We start from the raw sequence: 20876 nt of genomic DNA, 5'->3' as shown, positions 1-20876 counted from the left end.
GTGTGGAGAGGGATGGAGGCGTTATGGAGGCATTGTTAGTTCTCCTACAAGTTGCTGTCTGAGCTGTTGGTTCTCCTGGAGAAGCTTTGGTTTTCACATGGAGCATTGCTTCCTGGCTCCGGAGGGGAAGACATGTGCTGCCTGGTCTCCAGGATGAACTCGTCACGCTGCTTCCTGGCACGTACCCGACCCCGACTGTGCTTGTCGTCGGAGGAGCGAGCTCGGGGCCTCCGTGTCGCTGAGGACAGCTGTGGTTCCATTCAGGACAGCCCCACTCTTTGTTGTGAGTGTGACTTCTCGGCTCCAGCGTGGAACCCTCATCCCACTAGCACAGCTCCTTCATCCTGCTGGCATAGACTTTCTGGCTTCCACCGCTGACCCTTGGGTCTTCCCGGCACGAATCCGTAAAAGAGACTGGCATGAGTCCTTGTGGGCCCTGGACTTCCAGTTGGACTCGTGGAGGCGTTGTCCTGAGCTCTGGGTTTTTATCTGGACTCATGTGGGACATTGCCGTGGGGTTTAGGCTCTTGACTTATATAATCTATGTCGTTGGTGTTGCGGATAGATTTCCTGCATTCTCCTGTGTTAACTTCCGGTGACCATTATAAAAATATTATAAACTCCATGTCCTGATCTGAATTGTTCTCTGTGTACAACCCCTGACTACAACACCCACCATGAACTGTAGCCACGGAAGGCAGCGATCCTACTGCCACCTCACAGAGGAGAGAGCGGCTTGCAGCCTGCCGTGAAAAGTGCTCTTCCCCGCGCCACCCTCACCACCGCCGCCACCACCACCATCCCCTGACCCCCAGGGTGACCCAGCGGGCAACCGTGACCGGCAGCACATCTGGGGTCCTGTGCCCCGCGCACTGGGGGCCACAGTTCTTGGGCGGGAGCGTGGGGTGGGGGAGCGGGTATTAGAGGACGGAAGACTTGAGAACAACATGGGTGTGGCATACGAGCCCAACAGAGGCATTAAAAATCCTAGCGTGAAGCTGAACACGTCTTTCTCCCGGTCTACTCAGGAAGGGCTCGTCTTAAGCCTGTACCTTGGTGAGGGTCTCCAAGAATTCATTCATTTTCCAGGGGTCACTGGACTCCCAATCTGGGCGGAGCTTCAGAGGCCTGAGCTAAGTAACCCGCAAAGACCTCAGGCCCTTTGGCTTTCAAGAGAAGTAAGTGGTCATCGTCCCAACCACTGAATCTCTTTCTCTAGGCCACACAGAGAGTGACAGTGGGTCGAGGTACTTGGGCACTGCATTTAATTCTGTCCGTCCAGAGACTGGCAGGGCGGCGTGCCAGTCCAGGAACTTCACACCCGTGTGTGTGTGTGTGTGTGTGTGTGTGTGTGTGTGTGTGTGAAACCTGATAAGGTCTGGGGGTGGGGTGGGGGATCAGCCCAGCTGGCTGTGGCCATCTGGAATCGTGGCCACCAGGATGCCCCCGAGTTATCCTGGTCTATTGCCCCGTCTCACAGCATAGTTTCCCAACAGAGCACACAGAGACAAAAATCATCAGAGCTTTGCATTCCAGGGAGCCCTGCAACATGCCCCGCCACAAGCAGGTGGAGGAGGAGGGGGAGGAGGAGGAGGAGCAGGAGAGGAGGAGGAGGCGAGGGGGACGCAGAGGGGGACGCAGAGGTGGACGCAGGCTGAGACAGAGTGGGGGAGGGGGAGGTAGGGGGAGGGAGTGACTTCTTTTCCCGGGTCTCCCCACCCAGTCTGTTACCAGTGATGCCAGTGCCCTCCAGTCTGCATAGAAAGCCCCACAGGGCAGTGTTTGGGGGGCTTCCGGCTAGTTGAACACAGGGAGGTTTCAGGCGGCCGCTGCTCCCAAAGCAGGCATTCGAGTCCCGCACCCTTCCCTACACAGCTGACCCGGAGCTTCTCTTCCCCGTATCCTTTGTAATATCCTTAGTAATAAACTGGGTAGGTGTCGGTGAAGTGCTGTCCCCCAGGTAGAGTCAGTGTGCCCGCGGTGGGTGGGAACTGGGGCTTCTAGGGTGGTATTCTAGGGTTGCGCAAGGCGCAACCTGTGACACGCAGCTGGCATCTGCAGCCGGGTCTCGGGTCATCCTTGGGCACTTGGCCTCCCAACATGCGGGATCTCCAGGTCGATGGCGTCGCTACTGAACTCGAGGAGAGCCGCTGGTGTCACCGCAGAACTGACAGCTCGGTGTGTCCGTGCCAGGAGAACCTTGCCTGTGTTCGGGTCCCGGAGCTGATGTGTGTTGTGGGACTACAGAAAGAGGAGGCGCGCTTGGGGGAGAGGTTTGTTTCCATGGACCCAGAGCGTCCATCTAATTCCTCCTAGTGGTGGCAGGACTCGGGCTTCTGGACTTGCTCTTGACATATTCCCCTTAGGGTGGACACCCACCCCCACCCCCACCCCAGCCCCAGCCCCAGCCCCAGCCCCAGCCCCAGCCCCAGCCCCAGCCCCAAGATTCGCTCTCTTCCTGCCTGGGACCAAAGCGGGCCTTCTCTCTTCCCTCAGTCTCACGCGGGTTCTTGAGTATCTGCCCCGAACGCTTTGATGTGTGTGGAAGCGGTCCGGTTTCAGGCCAAGTCTGAGTTCAGGTGTCTCCGCTGCAACTGCTAAGGAGTGTGGAGGACCACCTGGAGGACTCTCCTCGAACAAAGAAGAACACTTATCTCCAGGTGGGCTAAAGCAGGCCAGGCCCTGTCTCCACGGGCTGATAAGGACAGAGCCCACCGAGCCATTACCTTTTTGCCTTCCATGGGCTCTAAGCCATGTAAATGGGGCTGGCCGAGGAGGTGCTGACGCGTGATCTTTGAAGCTCGGTGGCGGTCCCTGTTCCCCTGCCCCGTGACCCCCCAATCCAAACGTGGTTGAGCCGGGCGGGAAGCAGAGCCACCGCTCCAGGGCCGTCAACTGGGTTCCAGCCTCGAGGTGAGAGGCTACGGCTTCCCCGGGCATGAAGCTCTACACTACAGGTCAGAGCTGAAGCATCGCCCTCCGAACATGAAATGCTGCCTCAGTTGCCTTACGCAGATGGGTCTTTCTGCACGTTGGAGGGGTGGTTGCAGGTCTCGTGCGTGGCCCAGCTCACAGTACTCACGGCATTCCCGCCATTGTCGCAGTGGTTCATCCTCTAGCCACTGCCTTCTTCACGAATTAATAAAATCCGGGTTAGGCCCTGGGTCGAGGCCTTTGTTCCCGATGACCCTTCACCCTGGCCGGACTTAGGACCCCTCGGCGCGCCCGCACAGCCACCCCTCCCCGCCCCCGCCCCCGCCCCCAAGTATAAATGTGTCTCGGTGTCTTTAATTCTTGCCATGGGTTGCACCGGAAGTTGGTAGATCGGAAATCAACCTGCTAGAATTCCGATAACGTTTCCATGAGGTTACAAACATCAACTCCCCGCACGCTTGACGAAGAGCCCGGGGAAGGGATGTCTGCAAAGAAGGGTGTTTGTGGAAGCAGACATCAGACAGGAATCAGGTGGAGAGCTCTGAAATTCAGTCTCGGCCCTGCCCTACTGGGCCCCCCCACCAAGCCCCGACCCCATTGCTGCAATGTTAGGTGGGGCTGGGGCATCAGGTTAGGCCTCTGAGCCTCAGAGTCATCACCTGGTTGTTTGTTGGTTTGTGTGGTGTGGGTTCGTTGGTTGTTTCCTTTGCTGTTTTCTCAGTATTAGGATCGAACGCAGGGGCTCAGGCGTGCTCTCAAGCACTCTGCCACCGAGCTGCATTCCCAGCCCGTGTGCGCCTGTCCCCGTGGACGGGACGAGCTCTGCTAGCTCCGCCGTGGACACAGCCGAGCTCACTTTCCTTGACTGCGGCGGCAGGCCTTGGTAGACTTGGTTTCATGGGCCCGCCATTGGCTCTGGACTTTGGGGGGCCAGCAAAGAGAGTTCTCAGAGCTAGGTGCTGGAAGGTCTCCTTCGCTGGAAGGAGGTGGGGCTTCGGGAGTTATGAGAGAGTGGGGTGGGGTGGAGTGGGGTGGGGCGGGGCGGGGCGGAGCGCTCGGGGTGGGGGGGGCGGGAGAGAGCTGGTGCAGGGCTGAAACTCCGCCAGACTGAGAGAGGGTGGCGGCAGCATTATCCTTCCCAGGTCTGGTCCTCGAGAATAAACACACACACACACACACACACCCGGCGACCTGTTATGGCAGGTGCGCTCGAGGACCCACAAGGGGACAGTTCGGCAATGTGGGTCCCTCCCTTCTCTACAAAGGCCCAGCTGTAGGCCACGAGCCGCTTTCCTGAAAGCATAGAGTTCTCTGCTGGAATAGGCAGCGGCCCCAAAGACCCTGTGACTGAAACACCCACTGCAGAGGAAATAACATTGTCAAGAACCAATAGCGGGAGCCCCACAGGCACGTCCCGCATCCTAGCACAGGGAAGGCCATGGGCGGGCGGGCGAGAGGACCGCTGGGGCTTGGAGGCCTGCTTCGGCTAATAGTGAGTGTGAGTCCCCGTCAGGAGGAGGAGGAGGAGGAGGAGGAGGAGGAGGAGGAGGAGGAGGAGGAGGAGGAGGAGGAGGAGGAAGAGGAGGAGGAGGAGGAGGAGGACGACGACGACGACGACGACGACGACGACGACGACGACGACGACGATGGCGGCGACGCCAGGAAGGAACAAGAAACATCAACAGACGGGGTCACAGCATGTGGAAGAGCTTCTGCACAGTAGAAGAGGCGACCAACCGTGAAGAAACTGTCCACGCCATGGGAACACGTTTCCTCCCAATATCCTTCAGGCAGATATCCAGAACAGCGCAGGGGTTCCTTTTAGAGTTCCAGGGCCCAAACTGCAACCTCAAGCCCACTCGTTTCGTTTATCGCCAAGTGGTAACCCTGCCACGTGACTCGAGTGCGGAGGATTCAGTTGAGGAAAACCAACTCAGACGCGAGTGAACATCTTTGGTCTTCAAAGGAAGCCACCACCATATCTCCCTCATACACACACGCACAGGCACACTCGCACGCGCGTGCACGCACACACACACTCACACACACACACACACACACACACACACACACACGATCGGTCTGGCCACCAGCGTGGAAGTATGCATATATCAAGAACTCAAAACATGAGGACTCCCCGCAACAGTAGAAAAGACCCGATCGAAACATGGGGATCCTGAAAATAGTAAGATAGGCACGTGAAGGAGGAGGACAAATGCTGGATCCCTGAAAACGTGTTCAGCAGCTCTGGCCGGCAGAGCAAGAGCAATGAAAAGAGTACCGAGTCCACCTCCCTCCAGAAGGGAGGGCTCCCATCCGGCAATCAAAGCACAGCCAGCCAAGGGCGGAGGGTGAGTCTGCAGGGAGAAGTCTGCGGTTCTTCGTGGGTGGGCGGGAAGAAGCTCGAGTGGTAGGGGCACTACGTAGGGAAATCAGTGTGGGGAGGCCTGGAAAGACCAGGGGCAGAAATTCCGCTCCACCCCAGCTATCTGCTTTCTAGGCTCCTTGCCGAAGGAGCCAAGGACATCTCACGTCACAGGGCCTCCTTTCTCGGGAGGAGCACCTGCCCTTGGCGCTCGGGCGCGCCCCGGGTCTCTCCCTCTGATACAACCTGTCTGTCCCCTCTCTTTCCCCCAAAGAGACAGCACCAGCACGGTACAGTGATACACGTGTACCCGTGTTCACGGCAGCACGATTGGCAAGAGCCGAGTCACGGAAAGAGGCCGCGTGTGCACTGGCCGACGACTGACTGGGTGAGGCAAACGTGGTATGTGTGTGTGCACGATGGCGCCACTACGTTGCCACGCAGGATCAACTCGAGGAGCCATCAGCAGGGGAAACCCGGGGGTGCACGCTGCACCATAACAGCGGCAAGTGCGATCCATCCATCCATCCGACACGCAAGCCCAAAGAGCGCGTGGTTCGTCCGATAGTTGAAATGGAAAACTACAAACCAAAAGAGTTTTTGGAAAGACAGGGCATGCAAAACAGGGCAGGGAGCGAGGTCTTGTGCAAAAGTCAAGGAAGGAGACAGGAGACTGCTAGATTGAGGCAGAGAGGTTCGCGAAGGGCCACGCAGAAAGCGGAAGACGCGTGCTGAGGATGGCTTTGGCTTTTGGAACCGTGCTGTCTCCCGTGCGGTGATGTGGTTTTCCACAGAGACACGCAGCCCCGCACGTCCCGGAGAGGAGAGAAGCAGGCGTGAAAGCAGCAAAAGCACAGGCTAGAAAGCATGGCGAGCGTGCAAGGCGCCGCCCCTGCCCGTGAGGATAAGCGTGCAAGGAGAAAGCAGAGCAAGAGAGAAGCAGAGAAACAGAATAGGCCAAGGCAGACCAGGCGCCAGGCGGGCGTGAAGCAGGGCCAAAGAGACAGCCAGCGCGCGACTCAACAGCAACGAGCCAGCTACCAGGCAAGGGCTGGTGAAGCAATGCTGCGCTGATGGCTGCTGATGGCGGTGACAGCAGAGCCGACCCTCGCATACAAAGGCGAGCGGACACAAGGGCTTCCTTTTGCACAGGCGGTCGTTTCCCCGGGGAGGGGTGCACCGTTCCTGGAGGTACTGCAATACCAGGTCGATGCGTGGAGTGGACGGAGCAAGCTCCTATTCCATCTCCCAGCTCCAAAAATCCATTTAATATATTGTCCTCGGGTAGAGGACGTATCAGATATTAAACTGATAAGAACAGATACTACACTTGATCTTAGCCAAAAGGCCGAGAAGCGATGCCGCCCGGCTCCCCCGCACTTCTTGCCGTCCTCCCGCGCTCCACATTTCACGCCCGGTGACAAAAACAACCCTCACTCCGCCTCTCTCGGCCTCTTGCTCCTGCACACCCATGCGCACACCGTCCTACTCGTCCTACTCGGGTGCACGCTTCTCATTTCACGCAGTTTTCCGGGCCAGCTTCTCGCCCCTCTTACGCCCTCCCGGCGTCGCCGGCACTCGGTCCCGCCGCTCATCTGCATGACCCGCCCTTCCTTCCCCGAGGAGGCGTCGCTGCGCCCGCCGACCCCGCCCTCCCGACCGGCTCTGCGCCTGACCGGCGGGGGGCGGGGCGCTGGGAGCCGCTTCCTGCTTGCTGTCCCCGCCCAGTCAGGACAGCCGACCAGACGCCGCGAGACGGGAGGAGGCGGGACGTGGCGGGGGGCGGGGGCGGGCAGGGGGGCCCCGGAGGCGTGCAGAGGGCTCGCCGCGGGAGGGGACGACGTGGGGGGGAGGCTGCGGGGGGGGGGGCGTGGCCAGGCGGCGCCAGCGTGCGGGCCTTCCCGCAGAGAAAGCGGGTGGCGAGACACGTGGCGCCACTAGCGCCGCCAACTGTGTGCTCATCCCGGGCCTCCTTCGTTCCTGGGCCCGGCTGGGGAGCGGGTGAACCGAGCGAGGACGGTCCTCCCCTCCCCGCTCGCGGTGCGCTGACTGACTCAGAGGAGAGAGCCCCTGGGGGTGGGGGTGGGGGTGGGGGTGGGGGTGGGGGGGGCACCGTCTCGACTGCGGGCGTGGAGGCAGAAGATCTGGCTGGATAGAGGCGGCAGGACACCCGGTGGCTGCGGGCGCACGCCCTGGGAAGAAGCCCGAGGTCAAGGCCCCGGGGAAGGGGAAGGCGGGGATGGAGTGTCCCTTGGAGAGGGACACCCTCCGGAGTAGCCCTCCTGCCATCCCTCGGCACTCGGGGGTGGGGGCGGGGGTTCAAGCGGCGGGAGGGTCGGCTCCCAAGTTGGACCCCACTCGGGAAATGGAACGCAAGTTAGGAGACCTTGTCCCACACGAGGATGTTTTTTTTCAGTGTGGCTAACTCAAAAGTGTAAACGTGCCCTTATTGTCCACCCCCCGCTGTGGACCGAAACGCAGAGAGACCAGTCAGTTTTCCAGGGTGACACAGCTAAACTGCATCACGGTCCAGGCCCAGACTTCCACCCAAGCAATCCCTCGAAACCCCCTGGCGTCTCGTGGCTTCAGAGCAGACTGGGGAGCACGGGTCGAGTCGAGTACCAGGAATAAGCGAGAGAGGAGTTAGCATTTTCTTAGGCTTGGAGCACAGTGGCCCTCAGATGGAGTCGGGAAGGCCCCCGACAGCCTGCCCAGTCAAGACCCTCCAGGGACCCCAGGGGGAAACCAAAAATGCGGCAGGTGTCTTTGGGCTGTCTGGGACACACACCGGAGCACTATCCAGACAGGATAGTCGAGGGCGGGCACACGGGCCCTGCAGGGGACACTGCGTGAGCACTGGATAGACCAGATCCTGACAGAAAAGAAAAAGAACCAACACATGGATACATATCCATATCCATCCAGCCAGCCAGCCAGCCAGGCATCCATCCATCCATCCAAATATACATACACTCAGATACACACACACACACACACACACACACACACACACACACACAGCGCTCAGTTCAGCAGCACATATACTAAAATTGGCATGATACAGACATCAGCCAGGCCCCTGCGCAAGTGAAGCGTCCCATAGTTTTAAAAACCAAACCAAAGAACCAACTGAACTATATACAGTCTCCATGTAAGGCGGGGATCGTGTTCTTCTGTGTCTTCCACAAGGGCCCGGGCCCTTCCACAAGCTCCCTCGTGAGTCCCTTCAGAACCCCTAGGCCAAGAGCTCTGGTTAGGTATCCTACTCAGAACACCCTCCCGGCTAGGCTAGTGGAGGCTCCCTTCCCTTTACTGCGTGCACTTTCTTGCCTTTCTCACTGTGGAAGAAACAGGCTCATACCCTGCCTCCTCCTGCGTTGTCCAGTTTCATTCTTTGTCAGCATGGGACAGGGCTCCAGCGCTCCTCTCACTGCAACACCTCTGGAGGGAAAGAGGTCACTTAGGAAGAAGCTACATGGGGAAACGTCAAGCACTCAGGAATGCCTTCAGTGTGCGCCAGAGAGAGCCAGCTCTCATCTGTCACGTCACGTGTACAGTGTTGTGAAGGGCTCCCCTCACCGCAGCCCACCCCCCCTCCCCTCCGCCCACCCTGGGCCTTCCTAATTTCATGGCCGCTTCGCCCCGCTGGCTTTCCCTGCCTACCGGGGAGCGTCTGGCATGGGGATATAGATACGTGGCCACCTCTTCGCACAGGTTCCGGGGTTTGTTTTCCACCTGTTTGGGGTGGGGGTGGGGGTAGGGGTGGGGGTGGGGTGGGGGTGGGGCGAGGGGTTACCAGAAATGGAACTCGGGACCTCACGCTTCTCGGGGAAGGCGCCCCACCACTGAGTTAAATCCCCGGGCCCTGTTTTCCATCGTGATGAGGTTGTTGGATGCTCTCTCCTCAGCGCCAGTGACATACACACTCTGGCACGTACTTTGTGGCGAGTGTGTATGTGCAGAAGAGCTGAGGGGTCAGATGGGACCACGCGTACTGGGTGCTGAGTCCCCTGAGTCCGCGTGCCCTGACCTCCACCTCCACTCCCCCCACCCCCAGCTCTTGATCTCTGCACTGTGTTTACTGGTCCGCCTCCTGCCCATCTGGTTTCCCTGAGCAGGGGCTGTTCTGCAGCGCAGGGCCGAGGGCACCGGTTAGTGGAAAGCAATCTTTGTCCCCCTCTCCCAGGGAACACACATCTTTTCAGGCCGAACTCATCTTTGATCCTCTCTCTGCCTGTGTCTCTGTCTGTCTGTCTGTCTGTCTGTCTGTCTGTCCGTCCGTCCGTCTGTATCTGTGTCTGTGTGTCTGTGTGTCTGTGTGTCTCTCTGCCCTTTCCATCCGTCTTGCAGGTGAGCCACACCAAGAGCTGACCTGCTTTCCCTTGTTTTCAAACGCGGTGAAATCACTTCCTGTTTTTCCCTTTTCGGGCTTCTAAGCTTGGCCACAGAAGCCCAACAAATGTGTCCACGTGAGCCCAGAGCAGGGTAATCTGCAGCCGCTCTGGCCCTCATCTGGCATCCAGTCCACCACCTCTGTGTCAGGATCCCTGGAGGGCCACAGGCACCTCTCGTGGCCGAAGGCACAGGCCTCCCAGACCCTCGTTCCCTGACCTCCTGGGCTGTCTCGGACCTCGGGGTGGGCCCCCCTGGGATTGCAGGAGGGATGGAAGGGCCGGAGAGTCACCAGGAGGTGCTGTGCCCGGTTGCTAGTCCTCAGTGGTGGTATGTCTGGCAAAGGCGCAGTTGGGGGCAAGCAGCGGGGTGTGGTTGCCCTCACGGTGCCCTAGGGCAGGGGCCGTGAGGGCCCAAGTGGGGGCCCAGTGTCTTTCGGGTCCCGAGACCCGTCAGCCCGAAGAAACCTCATGCCGCAACGCAAGGCCCGGCCCTGCTCCGCTCCGCTCCGCTCCGCTCTGCGGCAGGCTGCTGGACCCTAGGCCTCGGAGCTGCTCCGTGGCCTCCATACCCTTCTCAGCGCAGGGTGCCATGCCTTCTCCCGTCCCCCCACCCCCGGAGGCCGGAGGCCGGAGGCTTCCCCTGGTGCTCTGCATGGGCTTTGGCCGGGAGAGCTGCTTTGCCAGGTCTCAGGAGGACGGCCTCTTCGTCCTCCCCCGAGGGCTGCCTGGGCTCCAGCGAGTCCTCCCGTGCCTCTCAGTCCTCAGCGTCCCCTCTGTTGAGGTGACCGTGTTCCTGGTCTCCGGCCAGTCCGGACGTTGCTGGGGCCCACCTGGACGCAGCCCCAGCCCCAGCCCCAGCCTAGCTACCCTAATCCCCGCCGGCCTCTGGGCCTTTGGCCACTGAGGGCCACTCGCTTTGCCTTGCTGGAGGACCCACTTTCCCTGGCTTCAGCCACTTGTGGTTTTGTGGTCTTTCGGGTGCAGGCGTGTTGGTCGCCCCCTACCTCTGCTGCCTGCTTCTCGCCGCCCCTCCACCCAACCCCGTTTCCCACTTGGCCACCGTGGTGCTCCTGCCCGTCTCACACAGAGCCCTTGCCTCCTCCCTCCACGGGGCTCCCCATGCACCCTCAGCCTCCGGAACCTGCTGCCTCCTCCGCTTCTGCTTTCTTCTTGCTCACCCCCAAATGCAGGCCTCCCCAAGCACCAGGCTCCCGTGCCAAGGCACTTGGCACTGGACGCTTGTGGCCACGCGGACGTTGCGCAGACACCGCCACGTAGCTGAGCCCTTCATCCACTTTCACCCTGCAGCCTCCTGCCGCCTCAGCATGCCCTGCGCTTTACATTAGAGACCCTCAGTCCACGTGCGGGAAGCCAGACTCAATGTGGATCTTCTGGGGAAATAACGTGTCTTTTCATGGGAACGCGCAGGCAGCCACGCTCGACCGCACACGCAGGCACGTATGCACGCACGTATGTATGCACGCACGCACGCAGGCCCGGATGGAGATGGAGACGCAGCCGCAGCAGCACGGGAGAAAACGGAAGGAAAGGAGAGCCCCCGGGAGGGAGTGTTTTGTGCCCGTGACTTCCAGCTGTGGGGACACGGGCCGGCCGGCCGGCCGTGGGGGAGGAAGGAAGGCTTTGGGAGGAGGGAAAGCAGTGTGAAGCCCCCGCCCTCCGGTCCGGTCCGGTCCGGTCCGGTCCGGTCCGTTCTGGTTTGGTTCAGGACTCTGTGGAGGGGGACACGCACACCCACTCCCACACCCACACCCACACCCACACCCAGCAGCAGCCCCCGGGCGCTTTGGCTTCGCCCCTGGGCTCTGCTCCAGGACTTCAGTTTAGGGTAGGGCTTCTGTTGGCTGGAAAGGCTACCCGTGGCGCCCTTTCGCGTCCCCCCACTCCACGCCTTCGGAGCGGTATGTAGGTCGTCTCTCCGTTGGACTCAGGAACTGGGAGTTGAAAAGCGAACTCGTTTCCGAAGCTGTTTTTCCCAAGCCGCTCCTTGATGTCCCGTCCCCACTCCGGGGCCGCCTCCTGCAAAGCCCTTTCTGCATCCGCCCTCTCCTCTCCTCGGTAGGTAAGGTCCCGCGGGGACCGGGATGTTCTCGGCTGCCTTCTGCGTGGACGGAGTCCACTCGTCCCCCCCCCCTCCCGTCCTCACTGCACAGCAGGCGCTGTGGTAGACGAAAGACCCCCGAATCATGTAAAACCCTGGTGCCTTGTTAAGGAACCGATGCCACCACCAGCACCAGCACCAGCACCAGCACCAGCACCACCACCACCACCACCACCACCACCGTGTTCTCCCGGGGAGGCAGCGGCGGTGGTGCAGGGAGCCTCGCCAAGGCGCTCTAGTCACAGGTGAGGCTTTGGGCACCGCGGATGTTTGTGGTGGTTCGCTGCCTGCCGTTCACCCACTGTTATGGTTTGATAACTAGTGGTCAACTTAACGCCAGCTGGATTACATCAGCATGCATTGAGAGAAGATGCTCCACCTGAGAAGGGTTGCCAGGATAAATAAGTGGAGAAGAGAGGTGTGGAGAGGGATGGAGGCGTTATGGAGGCATTGTTAGTTCTCCTACAAGTTGCTGTCTGAGCTGTTGGTTCTCCTGGAGAAGCTTTGGTTTTCACATGGAGCATTGCTTCCTGGCTCCGGAGGGGAAGACATGTGCTGCCTGGTCTCCAGGATGAACTCGTCACGCTGCTTCCTGGCACGTACCCGACCCCGACTGTGCTTGTCGTCGGAGGAGCGAGCTCGGGGCCTCCGTGTCGCTGAGGACAGCTGTGGTTCCATTCAGGACAGCCCCACTCTTTGTTGTGAGTGTGACTTCTCGGCTCCAGCGTGGAACCCTCATCCCACTAGCACAGCTCCTTCATCCTGCTGGCATAGACTTTCTGGCTTCCACCGCTGACCCTTGGGTCTTCCCGGCACGAATCCGTAAAAGAGACTGGCATGAGTCCTTGTGGGCCCTGGACTTCCAGTTGGACTCGTGGAGGCGTTGTCCTGAGCTCTGGGTTTTTATCTGGACTCATGTGGGACATTGCCGTGGGGTTTAGGCTCTTGACTTATATAATCTATGTCGTTGGTGTTGCGGATAGATTTCCTGCATTCTCCTGTGTTAACTTCCGGTGACCATTATAAAAATATTATAAACTCCATGTCCTGATCTGAATTGTTCTCTGTGTACAACCCCTGACTACAACACCCACCATGAACTGTAGCCACGGAAGGCAGCGATCCTACTGCCACCTCACAGAGGAGAGAGCGGCTTGCAGCCTGCCGTGAAAAGTGCTCTTCCCCGCGCCACCCTCACCACCGCCGCCACCACCACCATCCCCTGACCCCCAGGGTGACCCAGCGGGCAACCGTGACCGGCAGCACATCTGGGGTCCTGTGCCCCGCGCACTGGGGGCCACAGTTCTTGGGCGGGAGCGTGGGGTGGGGGAGCGGGTATTAGAGGACGGAAGACTTGAGAACAACATGGGTGTGGCATACGAGCCCAACAGAGGCATTAAAAATCCTAGCGTGAAGCTGAACACGTCTTTCTCCCGGTCTACTCAGGAAGGGCTCGTCTTAAGCCTGTACCTTGGTGAGGGTCTCCAAGAATTCATTCATTTTCCAGGGGTCACTGGACTCCCAATCTGGGCGGAGCTTCAGAGGCCTGAGCTAAGTAACCCGCAAAGACCTCAGGCCCTTTGGCTTTCAAGAGAAGTAAGTGGTCATCGTCCCAACCACTGAATCTCTTTCTCTAGGCCACACAGAGAGTGACAGTGGGTCGAGGTACTTGGGCACTGCATTTAATTCTGTCCGTCCAGAGACTGGCAGGGCGGCGTGCCAGTCCAGGAACTTCACACCCGTGTGTGTGTGTGTGTGTGTGTGTGTGTGTGTGTGTGTGTGTGAAACCTGATAAGGTCTGGGGGTGGGGTGGGGGATCAGCCCAGCTGGCTGTGGCCATCTGGAATCGTGGCCACCAGGATGCCCCCGAGTTATCCTGGTCTATTGCCCCGTCTCACAGCATAGTTTCCCAACAGAGCACACAGAGACAAAAATCATCAGAGCTTTGCATTCCAGGGAGCCCTGCAACATGCCCCGCCACAAGCAGGTGGAGGAGGAGGGGGAGGAGGAGGAGGAGCAGGAGAGGAGGAGGAGGCGAGGGGGACGCAGAGGGGGACGCAGAGGTGGACGCAGGCTGAGACAGAGTGGGGGAGGGGGAGGTAGGGGGAGGGAGTGACTTCTTTTCCCGGGTCTCCCCACCCAGTCTGTTACCAGTGATGCCAGTGCCCTCCAGTCTGCATAGAAAGCCCCACAGGGCAGTGTTTGGGGGGCTTCCGGCTAGTTGAACACAGGGAGGTTTCAGGCGGCCGCTGCTCCCAAAGCAGGCATTCGAGTCCCGCACCCTTCCCTACACAGCTGACCCGGAGCTTCTCTTCCCCGTATCCTTTGTAATATCCTTAGTAATAAACTGGGTAGGTGTCGGTGAAGTGCTGTCCCCCAGGTAGAGTCAGTGTGCCCGCGGTGGGTGGGAACTGGGGCTTCTAGGGTGGTATTCTAGGGTTGCGCAAGGCGCAACCTGTGACACGCAGCTGGCATCTGCAGCCGGGTCTCGGGTCATCCTTGGGCACTTGGCCTCCCAACATGCGGGATCTCCAGGTCGATGGCGTCGCTACTGAACTCGAGGAGAGCCGCTGGTGTCACCGCAGAACTGACAGCTCGGTGTGTCCGTGCCAGGAGAACCTTGCCTGTGTTCGGGTCCCGGAGCTGATGTGTGTTGTGGGACTACAGAAAGAGGAGGCGCGCTTGGGGGAGAGGTTTGTTTCCATGGACCCAGAGCGTCCATCTAATTCCTCCTAGTGGTGGCAGGACTCGGGCTTCTGGACTTGCTCTTGACATATTCCCCTTAGGGTGGACACCCACCCCCACCCCCACCCCAGCCCCAGCCCCAGCCCCAGCCCCAGCCCCAGCCCCAGCCCCAGCCCCAAGATTCGCTCTCTTCCTGCCTGGGACCAAAGCGGGCCTTCTCTCTTCCCTCAGTCTCACGCGGGTTCTTGAGTATCTGCCCCGAACGCTTTGATGTGTGTGGAAGCGGTCCGGTTTCAGGCCAAGTCTGAGTTCAGGTGTCTCCGCTGCAACTGCTAAGGAGTGTGGAGGACCACCTGGAGGACTCTCCTCGAACAAAGAAGAACACTTATCTCCAGGTGGGCTAAAGCAGGCCAGGCCCTGTCTCCACGGGCTGATAAGGACAGAGCCCACCGAGCCATTACCTTTTTGCCTTCCATGGGCTCTAAGCCATGTAAATGGGGCTGGCCGAGGAGGTGCTGACGCGTGATCTTTGAAGCTCGGTGGCGGTCCCTGTTCCCCTGCCCCGTGACCCCCCAATCCAAACGTGGTTGAGCCGGGCGGGAAGCAGAGCCACCGCTCCAGGGCCGTCAACTGGGTTCCAGCCTCGAGGTGAGAGGCTACGGCTTCCCCGGGCATGAAGCTCTACACTACAGGTCAGAGCTGAAGCATCGCCCTCCGAACATGAAATGCTGCCTCAGTTGCCTTACGCAGATGGGTCTTTCTGCACGTTGGAGGGGTGGTTGCAGGTCTCGTGCGTGGCCCAGCTCACAGTACTCACGGCATTCCCGCCATTGTCGCAGTGGTTCATCCTCTAGCCACTGCCTTCTTCACGAATTAATAAAATCCGGGTTAGGCCCTGGGTCGAGGCCTTTGTTCCCGATGACCCTTCACCCTGGCCGGACTTAGGACCCCTCGGCGCGCCCGCACAGCCACCCCTCCCCGCCCCCGCCCCCGCCCCCAAGTATAAATGTGTCTCGGTGTCTTTAATTCTTGCCATGGGTTGCACCGGAAGTTGGTAGATCGGAAATCAACCTGCTAGAATTCCGATAACGTTTCCATGAGGTTACAAACATCAACTCCCCGCACGCTTGACGAAGAGCCCGGGGAAGGGATGTCTGCAAAGAAGGGTGTTTGTGGAAGCAGACATCAGACAGGAATCAGGTGGAGAGCTCTGAAATTCAGTCTCGGCCCTGCCCTACTGGGCCCCCCCACCAAGCCCCGACCCCATTGCTGCAATGTTAGGTGGGGCTGGGGCATCAGGTTAGGCCTCTGAGCCTCAGAGTCATCACCTGGTTGTTTGTTGGTTTGTGTGGTGTGGGTTCGTTGGTTGTTTCCTTTGCTGTTTTCTCAGTATTAGGATCGAACGCAGGGGCTCAGGCGTGCTCTCAAGCACTCTGCCACCGAGCTGCATTCCCAGCCCGTGTGCGCCTGTCCCCGTGGACGGGACGAGCTCTGCTAGCTCCGCCGTGGACACAGCCGAGCTCACTTTCCTTGACTGCGGCGGCAGGCCTTGGTAGACTTGGTTTCATGGGCCCGCCATTGGCTCTGGACTTTGGGGGGCCAGCAAAGAGAGTTCTCAGAGCTAGGTGCTGGAAGGTCTCCTTCGCTGGAAGGAGGTGGGGCTTCGGGAGTTATGAGAGAGTGGGGTGGGGTGGAGTGGGGTGGGGCGGGGCGGGGCGGAGCGCTCGGGGTGGGGGGGGCGGGAGAGAGCTGGTGCAGGGCTGAAACTCCGCCAGACTGAGAGAGGGTGGCGGCAGCATTATCCTTCCCAGGTCTGGTCCTCGAGAATAAACACACACACACACACACACACCCGGCGACCTGTTATGGCAGGTGCGCTCGAGGACCCACAAGGGGACAGTTCGGCAATGTGGGTCCCTCCCTTCTCTACAAAGGCCCAGCTGTAGGCCACGAGCCGCTTTCCTGAAAGCATAGAGTTCTCTGCTGGAATAGGCAGCGGCCCCAAAGACCCTGTGACTGAAACACCCACTGCAGAGGAAATAACATTGTCAAGAACCAATAGCGGGAGCCCCACAGGCACGTCCCGCATCCTAGCACAGGGAAGGCCATGGGCGGGCGGGCGAGAGGACCGCTGGGGCTTGGAGGCCTGCTTCGGCTAATAGTGAGTGTGAGTCCCCGTCAGGAGGAGGAGGAGGAGGAGGAGGAGGAGGAGGAGGAGGAGGAGGAGGAGGAGGAGGAGGAGGAGGAAGAGGAGGAGGAGGAGGAGGAGGACGACGACGACGACGACGACGACGACGACGACGACGACGACGACGATGGCGGCGACGCCAGGAAGGAACAAGAAACATCAACAGACGGGGTCACAGCATGTGGAAGAGCTTCTGCACAGTAGAAGAGGCGACCAACCGTGAAGAAACTGTCCACGCCATGGGAACACGTTTCCTCCCAATATCCTTCAGGCAGATATCCAGAACAGCGCAGGGGTTCCTTTTAGAGTTCCAGGGCCCAAACTGCAACCTCAAGCCCACTCGTTTCGTTTATCGCCAAGTGGTAACCCTGCCACGTGACTCGAGTGCGGAGGATTCAGTTGAGGAAAACCAACTCAGACGCGAGTGAACATCTTTGGTCTTCAAAGGAAGCCACCACCATATCTCCCTCATACACACACGCACAGGCACACTCGCACGCGCGTGCACGCACACACACACTCACACACACACACACACACACACACACACACACACGATCGGTCTGGCCACCAGCGTGGAAGTATGCATATATCAAGAACTCAAAACATGAGGACTCCCCGCAACAGTAGAAAAGACCCGATCGAAACATGGGGATCCTGAAAATAGTAAGATAGGCACGTGAAGGAGGAGGACAAATGCTGGATCCCTGAAAACGTGTTCAGCAGCTCTGGCCGGCAGAGCAAGAGCAATGAAAAGAGTACCGAGTCCACCTCCCTCCAGAAGGGAGGGCTCCCATCCGGCAATCAAAGCACAGCCAGCCAAGGGCGGAGGGTGAGTCTGCAGGGAGAAGTCTGCGGTTCTTCGTGGGTGGGCGGGAAGAAGCTCGAGTGGTAGGGGCACTACGTAGGGAAATCAGTGTGGGGAGGCCTGGAAAGACCAGGGGCAGAAATTCCGCTCCACCCCAGCTATCTGCTTTCTAGGCTCCTTGCCGAAGGAGCCAAGGACATCTCACGTCACAGGGCCTCCTTTCTCGGGAGGAGCACCTGCCCTTGGCGCTCGGGCGCGCCCCGGGTCTCTCCCTCTGATACAACCTGTCTGTCCCCTCTCTTTCCCCCAAAGAGACAGCACCAGCACGGTACAGTGATACACGTGTACCCGTGTTCACGGCAGCACGATTGGCAAGAGCCGAGTCACGGAAAGAGGCCGCGTGTGCACTGGCCGACGACTGACTGGGTGAGGCAAACGTGGTATGTGTGTGTGCACGATGGCGCCACTACGTTGCCACGCAGGATCAACTCGAGGAGCCATCAGCAGGGGAAACCCGGGGGTGCACGCTGCACCATAACAGCGGCAAGTGCGATCCATCCATCCATCCGACACGCAAGCCCAAAGAGCGCGTGGTTCGTCCGATAGTTGAAATGGAAAACTACAAACCAAAAGAGTTTTTGGAAAGACAGGGCATGCAAAACAGGGCAGGGAGCGAGGTCTTGTGCAAAAGTCAAGGAAGGAGACAGGAGACTGCTAGATTGAGGCAGAGAGGTTCGCGAAGGGCCACGCAGAAAGCGGAAGACGCGTGCTGAGGATGGCTTTGGCTTTTGGAACCGTGCTGTCTCCCGTGCGGTGATGTGGTTTTCCACAGAGACACGCAGCCCCGCACGTCCCGGAGAGGAGAGAAGCAGGCGTGAAAGCAGCAAAAGCACAGGCTAGAAAGCATGGCGAGCGTGCAAGGCGCCGCCCCTGCCCGTGAGGATAAGCGTGCAAGGAGAAAGCAGAGCAAGAGAGAAGCAGAGAAACAGAATAGGCCAAGGCAGACCAGGCACCAGGCGGGCGTGAAGCAGGGCCAAAGAGACAGCCAGCGCGCGACTCAACAGCAACGAGCCAGCTACCAGGCAAGGGCTGGTGAAGCAATGCTGCGCTGATGGCTGCTGATGGCGGTGACAGCAGAGCCGACCCTCGCATACAAAGGCGAGCGGACACAAGGGCTTCCTTTTGCACAGGCGGTCGTTTCCCCGGGGAGGGGTGCACCGTTCCTGGAGGTACTGCAATACCAGGTCGATGCGTGGAGTGGACGAAGCAAGCTCCTATTCCATCTCCCAGCTCCAAAAATCCATTTAATATATTGTCCTCGGATAGAGGACGTATCAGATATTAAACTGATAAGAACAGATACTACACTTGATCTTAGCCAAAAGGCCGAGAAGCGATGCCGCCCGGCTCCCCCGCACTTCTTGCCGTCCTCCCGCGCTCCACATTTCACGCCCGGTGACAAAAACAACCCTCACTCCGCCTCTCTCGGCCTCTTGCTCCTGCACACCCATGCGCACACCGTCCTACTCGTCCTACTCGGGTGCACGCTTCTCATTTCACGCAGTTTTCCGGGCCAGCTTCTCGCCCCTCTTACGCCCTCCCGGCGTCGCCGGCACTCGGTCCCGCCGCTCATCTGCATGACCCGCCCTTCCTTCCCCGAGGAGGCGTCGCTGCGCCCGCCGACCCCGCCCTCCCGACCGGCTCTGCGCCTGACCGGCGGGGGGCGGGGCGCTGGGAGCCGCTTCCTGCTTGCTGTCCCCGCCCAGTCAGGACAGCCGACCAGACGCCGCGAGACGGGAGGAGGCGGGACGTGGCGGGGGGCGGGGGCGGGCAGGGGGGCCCCCGGAGGCGTGCAGAGGGCTCGCCGCGGGAGGGGACGACGTGGGGGGGAGGCTGCGGGGGGGGGGGGGGCGTGGCCAGGCGGCGCCAGCGTGCGGGCCTTCCCGCAGAGAAAGCGGGTGGCGAGACACGTGGCGCCACTAGCGCCGCCAACTGTGTGCTCATCCCGGGCCTCCTTCGTTCCTGGGCCCGGCTGGGGAGCGGGTGAACCGAGCGAGGACGGTCCTCCCCTCCCCGCTCGCGGTGCGCTGACTGACTCAGAGGAGAGAGCCCCTGGGGGTGGGGGTGGGGGTGGGGGTGGGGGTGGGGGGGGCACCGTCTCGACTGCGGGCGTGGAGGCAGAAGATCTGGCTGGATAGAGGCGGCAGGACACCCGGTGGCTGCGGGCGCACGCCCTGGGAAGAAGCCCGAGGTCAAGGCCCCGGGGAAGGGGAAGGCGGGGATGGAGTGTCCCTTGGAGAGGGACACCCTCCGGAGTAGCCCTCCTGCCATCCCTCGGCACTCGGGGGTGGGGGCGGGGGTTCAAGCGGCGGGAGGGTCGGCTCCCAAGTTGGACCCCACTCGGGAAATGGAACGCAAGTTAGGAGACCTTGTCCCACACGAGGATGTTTTTTTTCAGTGTGGCTAACTCAAAAGTGTAAACGTGCCCTTATTGTCCACCCCCCGCTGTGGACCGAAACGCAGAGAGACCAGTCAGTTTTCCAGGGTGACACAGCTAAACTGCATCACGGTCCAGGCCCAGACTTCCACCCAAGCAATCCCTCGAAACCCCCTGGCGTCTCGTGGCTTCAGAGCAGACTGGGGAGCACGGGTCGAGTCGAGTACCAGGAATAAGCGAGAGAGGAGTTAGCATTTTCTTAGGCTTGGAGCACAGTGGCCCTCAGATGGAGTCGGGAAGGCCCCCGACAGCCTGCCCAGTCAAGACCCTCCAGGGACCCCAGGGGGAAACCAAAAATGCGGCAGGTGTCTTTGGGCTGTCTGGGACACACACCGGAGCACTATCCAGACAGGATAGTCGAGGGCGGGCACACGGGCCCTGCAGGGGACACTGCGTGAGCACTGGATAGACCAGATCCTGACAGAAAAGAAAAAGAACCAACACATGGATACATATCCATATCCATCCAGCCAGCCAGCCAGCCAGGCATCCATCCATCCATCCAAATATACATACACTCAGATACACACACACACACACACACACACACACACACACACACACAGCGCTCAGTTCAGCAGCACATATACTAAAATTGGCATGATACAGACATCAGCCAGGCCCCTGCGCAAGTGAAGCGTCCCATAGTTTTAAAAACCAAACCAAAGAACCAACTGAACTATATACAGTCTCCATGTAAGGCGGGGATCGTGTTCTTCTGTGTCTTCCACAAGGGCCCGGGCCCTTCCACAAGCTCCCTCGTGAGTCCCTTCAGAACCCCTAGGCCAAGAGCTCTGGTTAGGTATCCTACTCAGAACACCCTCCCGGCTAGGCTAGTGGAGGCTCCCTTCCCTTTACTGCGTGCACTTTCTTGCCTTTCTCACTG

General features: G+C 59.8%; 2 long non-coding RNA genes and 2 other non-coding genes across 10 annotated transcripts in view; 2 read left to right on the top strand and 2 right to left on the bottom strand.

Moving 5' to 3' along the window:
* LOC134473321 (uncharacterized) overlaps positions 1-625 on the top strand; it is a 5691-nt gene extending 5066 nt beyond the window's left edge. For all 4 annotated transcript variants that reach the window (XR_010043539.1, XR_010043538.1, XR_010043541.1 and 1 more), the window contains one exon: positions 1-625. This exon is cut by the window's left edge and continues 96 nt beyond it. This is a non-coding gene — a long non-coding RNA (uncharacterized LOC134473321).
* A 5843-nt stretch (positions 626-6468) lies between these two features.
* On the bottom strand, positions 6469-6659 carry LOC134473382 (U2 spliceosomal RNA). The gene has a single exon (XR_010043634.1). It is a non-coding gene; the product is annotated as a U2 spliceosomal RNA (small nuclear RNA).
* Positions 6660-7164: 505 nt separating this feature from the next.
* On the top strand, positions 7165-12855 carry LOC134473320 (uncharacterized). 4 transcript variants are annotated; one of them, XR_010043535.1, is made up of 3 exons: positions 7165-7339; positions 11002-12057; positions 12135-12855. It is a non-coding gene; the product is annotated as an uncharacterized LOC134473320 (long non-coding RNA). The 4 variants fall into 4 exon arrangements; XR_010043536.1 differs by lacking the exon at positions 7165-7339 and adding an exon at positions 9092-9450; XR_010043534.1 differs by lacking the exon at positions 7165-7339 and adding an exon at positions 9092-9450 and having other exon boundaries at positions 9650-12057.
* Positions 12856-18700: 5845 nt separating this feature from the next.
* On the bottom strand, positions 18701-18891 carry LOC134473386 (U2 spliceosomal RNA). Its single transcript, XR_010043638.1, has one exon. It is a non-coding gene; the product is annotated as a U2 spliceosomal RNA (small nuclear RNA).
* Between the last annotated feature and the right edge of the window lie 1985 nt (positions 18892-20876).

This window comes from Cavia porcellus, unplaced genomic scaffold (assembly GCF_034190915.1).
Source record: "Cavia porcellus strain 051 isolate PalLab524CR breed Dunkin Hartley unplaced genomic scaffold, mCavPor4.1 scaffold_26, whole genome shotgun sequence".
Lineage (NCBI taxonomy): Eukaryota > Metazoa > Chordata > Mammalia > Rodentia > Caviidae > Cavia > Cavia porcellus.
This window is presented reverse-complemented; position numbering and strand designations above follow the sequence as displayed.